Here is a 13,106-nt window from a genome sequence, read left to right on the forward strand (position 1 = left end):
ATGTATAACTTAATTAAAAAAGAAAACTAGAAGAGAAGCCCCACTCATCCGTCTCGATCTCAATCGCGACAAATTTTTCATTCGTTGTCAGACCGAGGGGCGGAGCGTAATTGCAAAATCCATGTTTCTCCACACAAATTTACCATTTTGAACGTGTTTTAAGTTTCTAAGAATAAAAAAATCATCACAATTGAGATAGGCTGGGTGGGCGGGGTTTATATTTTGCTCTTTTTTCTTAATGTACATAGTATTCTTTGAACAACACGAGACTTAAAAACTTATTTCAATTTTTTGTAAAGAAATACATATTTTAATGTTAAGCTCCGCCACCCTGGTTCACGGCGAATAAAAAAAATCATCACAATTGAGACAGGGTGGGTGGGCGGGTTTACATTTTGCCTTGTTTTGTTTTAATATGTGTAGACTTAGTTTCACAAAAAGAAACTTAAAACATGTTTAAAATGGTAAATTTGCATAAGGAAATATCGTTTTTGCAATTAGGTTTCTCCCCATAGATGCAAAATCCATATTTCCTTGCAAAAATGTACAATTTTAACCTTCTTCTTGTGAAAAGATGGCTATGTATATTAAGAAAAAAAATGGCAAAATATAAACCCCGCCCACCCGCCCTGTCAAAATTCTGACGATTTTTTTTATTCGTCGTAAGCCGAGAGGCGGAACTTAATTATAAAATTCTTAGTTTTTCATGCGAAATTATCATCTGAAATATGTTCTTAACTAATCATGTTAGACAAAGAAATCTAAATATATTAATTAAAAAAGAAAACCAAAAGAGAAGCCCCACCCATCCATCTCAATCTCAATCGTGACGAATTTTTCATTCGTTCTCAGACCGAGGGGCGGAGCGTAATTTCAAAATCCATGCTTCCCTACACAAATTTACCGTTTTAAACATGCTTTAAGTTTCTGGTTGTAAAAAGATGACTATGTATGTTAAGAAAAAAGACAAAATATAAACCCCGCCCACCCGCCCTATCTCAATTGTGATGATTTTTTTTTAATTGTCGAAAGCCAAAGGAGCGGAATTTACCATTTTAAACATGTTTTAAGTTTCTAAGAATAAAAAAAAATCATCACAATTGACATAGGGTGGGTGGGCGGGGTTTTATATTTTACCTTTTTTTCTTAATGTACATAGTATTCTTTGAACAACACGAGACTCAAAAACCTGTTTTAATTTGTTACACAGAAATAAGTATTTTAAAGTTAAGCTTTACCACCTTGATTCACGGCGAATAAAAAAATCATCACAATTGAGACAGGGCGGGTGGGCGGGTTTACATTTTGGCTTGTTGTTTTAATATGTGTAGACTTATTTTCACAACAAGAAACTTAAAACATGTTTCAAATGGAAAATTTGTACAAGGAAATATCGATTTTGCAATTAGGTTCCTCCCCATAGGTGCAAAATCCATATTTCCTTGCAAAAATGTACCATTTTAACCTTCTTGTTGTGAAAAGAGGGCTATGTATATTAAGAAAAAAATGGCAAAATATAAAGCCCGCCCACCCACCCTGTCTCAATTCTGACGATTTTTTTTATTCGTCGTAAGCCGAGACGTGGAACTTAATTATAAAATTCTTATTTTTCAATGAAAAATTATCATCTGAAATATGTTCTTAACTAATCGTATTATACAAAGAAATCTAAATGTATTGATTAAAAAAGAAAACCAAAAGAGAAGCCCCACCCATCCGTCTCAATCTCAATCGTGAGGAATTTTTCATTCGTTGTCACACCGAGGGGCGGAGCGTAATTGCAAAATCCATGTTTCCCTAGACAAATTTAATATTTTAAACATACTTTAAGTTTCTTTTTGTGAAAATATGACTACGTATATTAAGAGAAAAGGCAAACTATAAACCCCGCCCACCCGCCCTAACTAATTGTGATGATTTTTTTTTAATCTTCCAGAGCCAAAGGAGCGGAATGTACCATTTTAAACGTGTTTTAAGTTTCTCAGAATAAAAAAATCATCACAATTAAGATGGGGTGGGTGGGCGGGGTTTATATTTTCCCTATTTTTCTCAATGTGCACAGTATTCTTTGAACAACACGAGACTCAAAAACCTGTTTTAATTTCTTGTAAAGAAATAAGTATTTTAAAGTTAAGCTCTGCCACCTTGGTTCACGGCGAATAAAAAAATTATCACAATTGAGGCAGGGTGGGTGGGCGGGTTTACATTTTGCCTTGTTGTTTTAATATGTGTAGACTTATTTTGACAAGAAACTTAAAACATGTTAAAATGGAAAATTTGTATAAGGAAATATCGATTTTGCAATTAGGTTCCTCTCCATAGATGCAAAATCCATATTTCCTTGCAAAAATGTACAATTTTAACCTTCTTGTTGTGAAAAGATGGCTATGTATATTAAGAAAACAATGGCAAAATATAAACCCCGCCCACCCGCCCTGTCTCAATTCTGACGATTTTTTTTTATTCGTCGTAAGCCGAGAGGCGGAACTTTATTATAAAATTCTCATTTTTCTATGAGAAATTATCATCTGAAATATGTTCTTAACTAATCGTGTTATACAAAGAAATCTAAATATATTAATTAAAAAAGAAAACCAAAAGAAGCCCCACCCATCCCTCTCAATCTCAATCGTGACGAATTTTTCATTCGTTGTCAGACCGAGGGGTGGAGCGTAATTGCAAAATCCATGTTTCCCTACACAAATTTACCATTTTAAATTTGTTTTAAGTTTCTTGTTGTGACAAAGATGACCACGAATATTAAAAAAAAAGACAAAATATAAACCCGGCCCACCCGCCCTGTCTCAATTGTGATGATTTTTTATTTAAATCTTCGAGAGTCAAAGGAGCGGAATTTACAATTTTGAACGTGTTTTGAGTTTCTATGAATAAAAAAATCATGACAATTGAGGTAGGGTGGGTGGGCAGGTTTTACTTTGCCTTGTTTTAATATGTGTAGACTTATTTTCACAACAAGAAACTTAAAACATGTTTGTAATGGAAAATTTGTATAAGGAAATATCGATTTTGCAATTAGGTTCCTCCCCATAGATGCAAAATCCATATTTCCTTGCAAAAATGTACCATTTTAACCTTCTTGTTCTGAAAAGATGACTACGTATATTAAGAAAGAAGGCAAACTATAGAGACCGCCCACCCATCCTATCTCAATTGTGATGATTTTTTTTTTAAATCGTCGAGAGCCAAAGGAGCGGAATTTACCATTTTGAACGTGTTTTAAGCTTCTAAGAATAAAAAAATCATCACAATTGAGATAGGGTGGGTGGGCGGGGTTTATATTTTGCTCTTTTTTCTTAATGTACATAGTATTCTTTGAACAACACGATACTCAAAAACCTGTTTAAATTTCTTGGACAGAAATAAGTATTTTAAAGTTAAGCTCCGCCACCTTGGTTCACGGCGAATAAAAAAATCATCACAATTGAGACAGGGTGGGTGGGCGGGTTTACATTTTTCCTTGTTGTTTTAATATGTGTAGACTTATTTTCACCACAAGAAACTTAAAACATGTACAAAATGGTAAATTTGTATAAGGAAATATCGATTTAGCAATTAGGTTCCTCCCCATAAATGCAAAATCCATATTTCCTTGCAAAAATATACTATTTTAACCTTCTTGTTATGAAAAATGGGAATGTATATTAAGAAAAAAATGGCAAATTATAAACCCCGGCCACCCACCCTGTCTCAATTCTGACGATTTTTTTATTCGTCGTAAGCCGAGAGGCGGAACTTAATTATAAAGTTCTTATTTTTATATGAGAAATTATCATGTGAAATATGTTCTTAACTAATCGTGTTATACAAATAAATCTAAATGTATTAATTAAAAAAGAAAACCAGAAGAGAATTTTAGACATGCTTTAAGTTTCTTGTTGTGACAAGATGACTGCGTATATTAAGAAAAAAGGAACTAGCCCGCCCACCCGCCCTATCTAATTTTGTAAAATTATATAATGTTCTTTAGTGTCAGGATATATTAAAATACTTATCATCTATATAAATTATTATTCCATCAATACCAGAAACATATTTTCTATTAACTTTTGAAAAACTTGAGCTGATACGATTAAAACGATTCTTCTGTCAGTTCCACATGCCAAAATCCATATTTCGGATCTAAGAGTGTAAAGTGATTCATGTCATCATCCAGAGTGGGAATTTCATAAAAGCCTCTCATTTCATTTAGTTACTTGAGATCCAAAAAAATTCGTAATGATTTGTTTGGCTTTTCAACAAGTAAAATTAAACGTTTTTATAAACGATGTCTAATTGCTACAGGAACTCATCTTGCCGAATTAGCTGTAGGGACTGCATCATTTTTCAACTGAATGTTATATTTATCAGGAAAACATCCTAAACCATCAAAAATATATTTATTCAAATTGATGAAATTCTCTTTTGAATCTAGTTCCTCTATTAAATCAACTGGATTAATTAACTTTTTAAACCCAAGATTGGAATTGTTTGATTATCATTTACATTAACAAACTGAGTTCTAATAGCTTTTTTGTTGACAAATTCGCAATCAATTACTAATTCTTGTAAATCTGTCACAAACTTGTCAAAATTTTCGTTTTTTTTTTCTGTTATTTCATTCTTCTTGGGGATGCAGAAAACAGAAAACACGTAAAAGTACGTAAACTAAACAACGAGACAAACGGAAAATCGGATAAATCGTATTAGCGTAAACAACTCTGCTTGTCAAAAACGTCAAACCACTGTCAAAAATTAATCATGCACATGCGTTTTTCGCTACGATTTCTGTTTTCCGTAGTACTTGAATAAAATTGCATGATTTATGTGAGGAATTCGACCCTTTGAGTGGAGTGTTCTTCAGAACTAGATAATACGAATTCTTAATTAAAAAAAAGAACCAACAAAATCTCTCTCTTCGCATCACGATACCCCCTGCTGCGACTACTTGCCATGACCACGTTTTTTATACCCGTAACTCTAGCCTAGTAACACCCAGATACTCTGATAACGAACCCATTACACCTTGCTACTGTTAGCCGCCTCGGTATGCAAATATGTGGAAACCCGATCTCTCGTTCCTAGGATAAAATCCAACAGCTACCAAATTAACTGACACCTCTGATCTCTTCCTCGACAAGCCACTCGCCTGGAAACCACCAGCCTCACTTTTCCCTCCTGTTTTCTCTCCAATTCCAGCTGCTGGCGACACAGATCCTCGAAAAATCGCAGAAAAATCCGACGTATAAGGACAAACTGGTAGCGCGACGAGAACCACGGGCGTTCCACCACAGGACATTCATCATTTCTCGGTGCTAATTATCGACCATTTCATATCAAACACGGCCAATTAATCTACATGGCTAATTACGACATTACGTTAATTATCCGCAAGAGTTGTGTTGCTACAAGTGGTGATTGACACGGACACCTCCATACAAATCGCCAGCGAAGAATACAGTCGGGACGACAACGGCGATTGTGATGGAAGAAAGAACACGCCTTGGTAATGGGCTTTTTTGATGGAATGGGCCATTGTTGGGCGGGAGATCAAACGGCGTGTTTACAAATGGAGCGGTTTGGAGATGACGAGGTGGTATTGTGATGCGGAGATGGGGGCAGCGTCATGTAGAGTGAACCCATGTTTATATGAATTTGGAAGAAATTCAAGCAAAGTGATTATGTTGTTTTTCTGGACAAAATAATGTTACTAGAGACTCCTGAAACAGTGTCCAGTTTTTTCCTACTTTTTTCTGGTTGACAGCACTAATTCCACGAAAATCAAATTTGATAGAGATAATGAGGTCCACTAATATTAAGTCATTTAATCACCATTTCACCGAAATCGTCAGATTTTAAATAGCTGCCATCATTTTCTGCACTGTAGCTTTCTGTCAATACTTAGACATTGTTAAAGATAGTTCTCGACATTCTCCGAATTAATTGGGAAAAAGGTGTGTTCGGATTAACGGTTTGTTCGGATCAGCTATTTTCCCAAAAATCTAAAAGGGAATTGAATAACAATTTCATTAAACAAAATTAAAAAATTCTTAAGCAACAATGGATAATAGATACATTCTAAAAAAATATTACTCCGTGACCATAAACACGCTATCATCTTGGAATTAATACGCCGGGATTTATACCCTGAATTTTTTCAGATGATCAATATGTATTTCAGTGGGCGAATCTCAAAATTGGTAGGAGCTATCAAAGAAATGAGAACGAAACTAACCTGGGAGGTTGAAATCAACAATAAAACGTCTTTAGTTAAATTTCGAAAATTGTCGAAAATTTGTCGAAATTTGTTTCCTGAAGAATTGTGCTTTTGAAAAAGTTAATAAAAAACATTCCAAAAAATTTTGGGCTGTAGATTTCGTCTCCTGGTTCCAAAAACCTAACGTGTTTAGGCTCTTGGTGTGACTTCTAGAGATCGAAAACCGTAAGAAAATGTCTTTGGTTAAATTTCGAGTTCATATTGAAAATTTTTCGTTTCGAAAAACTTGATAAAAATCACAAGAAAATCTGGGATGTGGATTTCGAGTTCCCGATTCCAAAAACATAACGCATTTACGCTCCCGGTGCAACATTTAAAAAGATTCAGTCTGAAAATTTCTATAATACCTTTAAATCTAAAAAATTGCAATACTTCAGTGGGCGATTCTGGAAAAATCGAAGAAACGAGGCTGAAACCAACTTCTGGAAGCCGAAATTCTTAAGAAATTGTCCTTAATTAAATTTCGAAATTGTTGAAAATTGGTTGAAATTTTCATTTTGTAAAAATTTTGGTTTTGAACAAATTGTTTAAAAAATTCCAAAAAATTTTGGAATGTAGATTTTGTCCTGCTGATTCCAAAAACATAACGTGTTTATGCTTTTGTGGTAAAATTTATAAACATTCAACTACTGTAAGTAACACCAACAAATATATTTTGATAGTTTTGGAATTTATTAAAAAAATTGCAATATTTCAGTGGGCGATTCTAAAAAAATGGTAGGATCTATTGAAGAATTGAGGTCGAAACCAACTTCTGGTGGTCGAAATCCATAAAAATGGTGGAATTTCTAAAATTGTAAAAAATTAGCCGAAATTTATTACAGATATATTGAAAAATTTTGCTTTTGAAAATGTTGCTAAAAAATTCCAAAACATTCTGGGGTGTAGATTTCGTCTAAACAAACACATAACGTGTTTAAACTCCCGATGGAAGATTTAAAAATATTCGGTTTGAATTGCAATATTTGCATGCATATAAAAAAAAATGTCGAAAATTGGCAGAAATTTTCATATTGAAAAATTTTCTTCTGAAAAAATTGCTAAAAAATCGCAAAAAATTTTTGGTATATAGATTTCGTTTCCCTGATTCTAAAAACATGACGCATTTATGCTCTCGGTGCAAAATTTAAAAATATTCAATCGGAATTTTATTAAATCCAAAAAATTGCAATATTTCAGTGGGGTCATTCTGGAAAAATGGTACGAGCTATCGAAAAAACGAAACCGAAACCAACTCCTGGAGGTCGAAATCTACAAGAAATTGTCATTGGTTCAATATCGAAACTTTTCGAAAACGGATCGAAATTTTTGAAAAATTTTAATGAAAAAAAAATGCTTAAAAAAACCTAAAAAATTCTGGAATTTAGATTTCGTTTGTCTGATTGCAAAAACATAACCTGCTTTTCTTAGAAGGTATCTCATTTGCCAAAATCAATCTCATCTTAACAAGTTCAAGCCCCGCCCACCCACCCTCTGGTTTCTTAGAGGGTATGTCATTTGCCAAAATCAGTGGTATCTTATTAGATCTTCGGTAACTTCAACCTTTTTTCCAGAATTAGTTAATTAATTCAGTGCATTGAAATATGGCAATTTTTAAAAATTTAAAATATTCCATACAACATATGCAGAAAGATCTTGCGTCATTTTTGCAAGTAGGTGCATGTTTCCAAGTTCAGTTCAGATTGCAGAGTTTTTGTTCAGATTAAAGAAGCATCGACTTCAAATAGCCTCTGTTTGGATTACTGGATGTTCGGATAATGGTAAATTCGGATTATAGAGGTTGTACTGTATGTACAAAATGAAATGCGATTTCAAAATTTTTTAATTGGTCAAAATAAAGTACCTCGGTCGTGTGTCGGAGGGGGGGCAAAGTGAACTCATTGTGACCACTGAAATATACAAAGAGTAAATTTTGAAATGGAAGGAAAGTCGAAGAATACTTTCAAAGCCACGATCAAAATGTATTTGCTTATCTTCGCCAAAAAATGCATGACGTCATGGCAAAATTTGATGTGATGAGTCAGTATCTGTGATTTATCATTGCAGTAATATTTTTTAGATTTACTTATACAGACTGTCTCAAAAAAAGATCACTTCGATTTTCGATTTTTCGTTTTTTCGACCAACCGTTTCATCTAATAGATTTTTCAGTTTCCATTTTTTTTTTACTTTCCCATTTTCTGATTTTTTAAATTTGCTGTATTTTGAATTTTCGAGTTTTCGGTTTTTCCGTTTTTCGATTTGTTGATTTTTCTGTTGGTCAGTTTTTAGACTTTGCTGCAATTTTTTTGCATTTTTCGATTATATTTTACTTTCCAATTTTTTTGATTTTTGAATTTTCGATTTTACGTTTTTAATTCTTCGATTTCCGATTTTTCAATTTTCCGGTTTTTTAATTCTTCTATTCTCGATTTTTCGATTTTCCATTAATCATTAAATTTTTCGCTTTTTCGGTTTTTTTATTTTTCGACCTTCGATTTTTCAGTTTTCGAGTATTCGATTTTCCATTTTCTGATTTTACGATTTTTCGATTTGCGATTTTCGTTTTTCCGATTTTGTGGTTTTTCGATTTTTCTGTTTGTTTCAGTTTTTATGGTTCTGCGATTTGTTTTATTTTTCCATTTTTCGATTATTTTACTTTCCGACAGTTTGATTTTTGAATTTTTTGATTTATTCATTTTTCGATTTGGGATTTTTCAATTTTTCGGTTTTTTAATTTTTGGAGTCTCGATATTTCGATTTTCGATTTTTCAGATTTGTGGATTCGTGTCCGTTTTTTCGATTTTAAGAATATTGATTAATCGAATTTTCGATTTTTGAGCATTTCGATTTTTCCATTTTTAGATATTTTTCGATTTTTTTTAATTTTTCGATTTCTCTGTTCGTCAGTTTTAGACCTTGCAATTTTTACTTTTCCGCTTTTCTATTATTTTAGTTTCGGATTATTGGATTTTTAAATTTTCGTTTTTTTTTTTCATTTTTCGATTTCCGATTTTTTAATTTTTCGATTTTTCGGTTTTTTAATTTGTCGATTCTCGATATTTCGATTTTCGATTTTCCAATCTCCGATTTTTCAATTTCCAGTTTTCGATTTTCCACTTTATGATTTTACGAGTTTTCGATTTTTCTGTTCGTCACTTTTTAGGCTTTGAAATTTGTTTACTTTTCGATTTTTGAATTGTCGACTTTTAGAGTTTTCAATATTATGAATTTTCGAATTTTCTGTTTTCCTATTTTTCGATTTTTGAATTTTCCATTTTTCGGTTTTTTGATTTTTCAATTTTCGGTTTTTCAATCTTGCAAATTTCCGATTCTTCAGATTTGTGAATTTCCGGTTTTTCGATCGACCTACGTATTATATTCATTGAATTTTCGATTTTCGGTTTTTCCATTTTTAGATTTTCCATTTTTCAGTTTTGTATTTTCAGATTTTCTGTTTTTCGCATATCTGATTCATCAAATTTTGGATTTTTCGATATTTGATTTTCGAATTTTCGATTGTTCAGTTTTCCATTCTTCAGCTTTTAGACTTCAATTTTTTTACTTTTCGATTTTCCGAATTTTCGAGTTTCAATTTTCAGATTTTTGATTTTTCGACTTTCCTTTTTAAATCTTTGAACTTTTCGGTTTTGATTTTTTGAATTTTTGATTTTTAATTTTTCCATTCTTCGGTTTTTAGACTTCAATTTTCTTTCTTTTAAATTTTTCGATATTCTATTTTCCGCTTTTCAGAGTTTTCGATTTTCAGTTTTCAGACCATTAGAATTTTGGATATTTCGGTTTTATGATTTTTCGATTTTTAGAAAATTTGAGTAGTCGAATTTTCGATTTTTCAATTCATCGATTTTTCTATGTTCAATTTTTCAATTTAAATTTTTCCATTCTCACCTTTTAGACTTCAATTTTGTTTCTTTCCGATATTTGGTTTTCGATTTTCCAATTTTCGGAATTTCCAAGTTTCTTTATTCAGATTTTCGATTTTCCACTTTCGCGATTTTAGATTTTTCGAATTTTAGTTTTTCCAATTTTTTGCTTTTTCGATTTTTCTGTTCGTTTCAGTTTTTAGACTTTGCAATTTTTTCTACTTTATATATTTTGATTATTTTAATTTCCGATTTTTTTTAATTTTTGTTTTTGATTTTTTTAATTTTCAGTATTACAAATTTTTGACTTTTCGATTTTTTGGTTTTTCCGTTTTTCGATTTTCGATTTTTCGATTTTTGAGGTTTGTGAATTTCCACTTTCGATCGACCTCGGTATTTGATTCATTGAATTTTCGATTTTTTGGTACATAGTATTCATTGAACAACACGATACTCAAAAACATGTTCTTAATTTCCTGTAAAGAAATAAGGATTTTACAATTAAACTCCACACTTCGGGTTACGATGAATAAAAAAAATCATCAGAATTTAGATAGGGTGGGTGGGCGGGGCTTATATTTTGCCTCTTTTTGCTGAATAGACATAGCCATATTTTCACAACAAAAAACTTAAATAATTTTGAGTATCGATCGTGTTGTTCAAAGAATACTATGCATATTAAGAAAAAACAGACAAAATATTAAAACCCGCCCACCCACCCCATCTCAATTGTGATAATTTTTTTTATCATTATAAACTTAAAAGACGTTTAAAATGGTAAATTTTTATATTTTGCATGTTTTGTTAATATTCGCAGTCGCCTTTTCAGAACGAGTAACTTAAAACATCTTTAAAATGGAAAAAATTCTTCTAGACAAACAAGATTTCAGAGCTTTCGGTTTTGCAATTTCCAAGTTAAATTGTAAAATGTTATACAGATTTTAATTTTCTTACAAAAGTTTGGATGTCAAGGGTGAAAATTAAACACGAGTTCACTCCACAAGTGCAGGAGTATCGTATTTTATACAATTAAAAAAACTTACTATTATAAATTTTGGAGATGACGTCAACCCATGGGTGGTGGGGATGGCTATCCAAATTTTAGAAAAAAAATTGTCAAATTTTGTATTTATATTAGGAATATCATGTAAATGGTAAAACGCTGACCAAAATGTCTCTAATCATCCCCACCTCTAATGCGATGACGTCTCTTCAAAATTGTACGTAGTAAATGTCCAGATTTTTGGAAAAAAAAAAACAAAATTATGAAACAACATTTTGCAATTTAATTTTGAATCTGCTAACTCGAATGCTTTGAAATGTTGCAGATGTTTTAAGATTATAAAGAGCATAATAAATGTTTAGTCTAAATATATTTGCTTCTCCCCTCCAAAAAATTGATGTCGTCAGCTCGAAAGTTTGCCGGATAAATCCTATCTAAAATGTACAAAATCTGATGAGTCTATACTTGTGATTTATCACTCCATTCATACTTTTTGGATTTGCATATACAGGGTAATTGTATTGTTGGTTGCGCTTTGAATTTTTTAGACGTGACACTTCACGTGAATAACTTTGTATATGGTATATTTATTTAAGAAAATAAATAATACTCTTTATAATTCAATATCTATATTTTAGTTTAATATAAACAACAAAAACTTCATACTTAATTTTAAATATGGTAATAGCTAACACTAAAATTATTGTCCTTCATTTTTTCTTCGATCCACCAAACATATAAGGCTAGATTCGTATACACTCCCGGCTTGTTGTTCCCCCCACAGCCGATCCCCCATGACACGATCCCCACTTGCATGTACCTGTCCTCCTGACCCAGAACTGGACAAATCAGCGGATAACCTCCGTCCCCCTTACACGTATCCCTATTCCGTTCTCCTCCCGCGCACAAGAAACTCTTATGCAGCCTGAATTTCTTCCCCAGCCTCGTCTGCCTTAAAGCCCGTTGACACATCCTCTTCCTCACTAACGGCACAGTTATCTTCCTCAACACCGGCGATAACTTCTGCCTTTCCATTTCTCTCCTCCCCCACCCACTTGCCAGACAATTCCGGTCGTCAACTTTAAAGTTTCCTCCGGGCAGACAAATGAAGCCGACGTTCTCTGCCAGAGAGAACGGTTCATTTAGGATAAGTAAGGCGATGTCGTTCCACAGTGTTCCAGGTTTGTATTGGGGATGCAAAAGGATTTCTTTCACGGTTACCTCCTGGTGTGGGAGGGGTTCGTCCTTGGTCCTGATATTCCATTCTCCTGCTCGCACTTTTACCGAGTCGCTCTGCCAAGTAGAGACACAATGAGCTGCTGTTACAACCACCTGCGGATGGATTAGGGATCCGCCGCATATAAATGAGTTTCGTTCGTTGGATGAGGAGGAATCCAGTAGTAAAACCGTCCAGGGAAGCTCGCCGAAGGAGGTTTTCTCCGAGTTGGACGTGATACGAATGTTGAATTTGTCCGAATTAGAGCCGGGGATGCCGCATTTTTTGACAGATGGTGTAGGAGAGGAGGTCTTCAGGGGCATGTCGCAACACACATCGAAGTGATTCGGACATGCATCGTTCTCAAATCTGAAATAAAAGAACCGTTACTATAAAATAATGCAATGTGTTCCCTTGTAGGACAAAAAATTGAGTTATATGTGACCTATCTGTTTTGCGGCACAATTTATCTCTTACTTACCGGATATCCAATGATCCCTGACCATTGGCAGCGTCATCGTCGTCGGCACATTGCTCTGGAGGAACACACTGACATTGTAGCTCGTCACTAACTACATCTTCTTCTTCGAAGTACGCACCTAAACTAGAATAAAATAATCCTAGTAAAAAGAGGAGATGTAACGAATACATTTTGTTCGGTCGTAGTGCTGATGCCTGACTACCAAGCGATACCGAGTGAAGGCAAAAGAAAAGTCACAAATGAGAAAATAAGTTACTGGGTCCTAGTAG

The 13,106-nt window shown here is 33.3% G+C and overlaps 1 protein-coding gene across 3 annotated transcripts in view; it reads left to right on the forward strand.

The window, feature by feature from the left end:
• The window catches only part of LOC135123375 (cGMP-dependent protein kinase, isozyme 2 forms cD4/T1/T3A/T3B-like), a 368,990-nt gene that overhangs the window by 207,582 nt on the left and 148,302 nt on the right, over positions 1–13,106 (forward strand). The window lies entirely within an intron of this gene.

The sequence above is a fragment of the Zophobas morio genome, unplaced genomic scaffold, assembly GCF_036711695.1.
Source record: "Zophobas morio isolate AGI-343-1 ecotype UQ-CSIRO unplaced genomic scaffold, CSIRO_AGI_Zmor_V1 ptg000006l, whole genome shotgun sequence".
Classification (NCBI taxonomy): Eukaryota; Metazoa; Arthropoda; class Insecta; order Coleoptera; family Tenebrionidae; genus Zophobas; species Zophobas morio.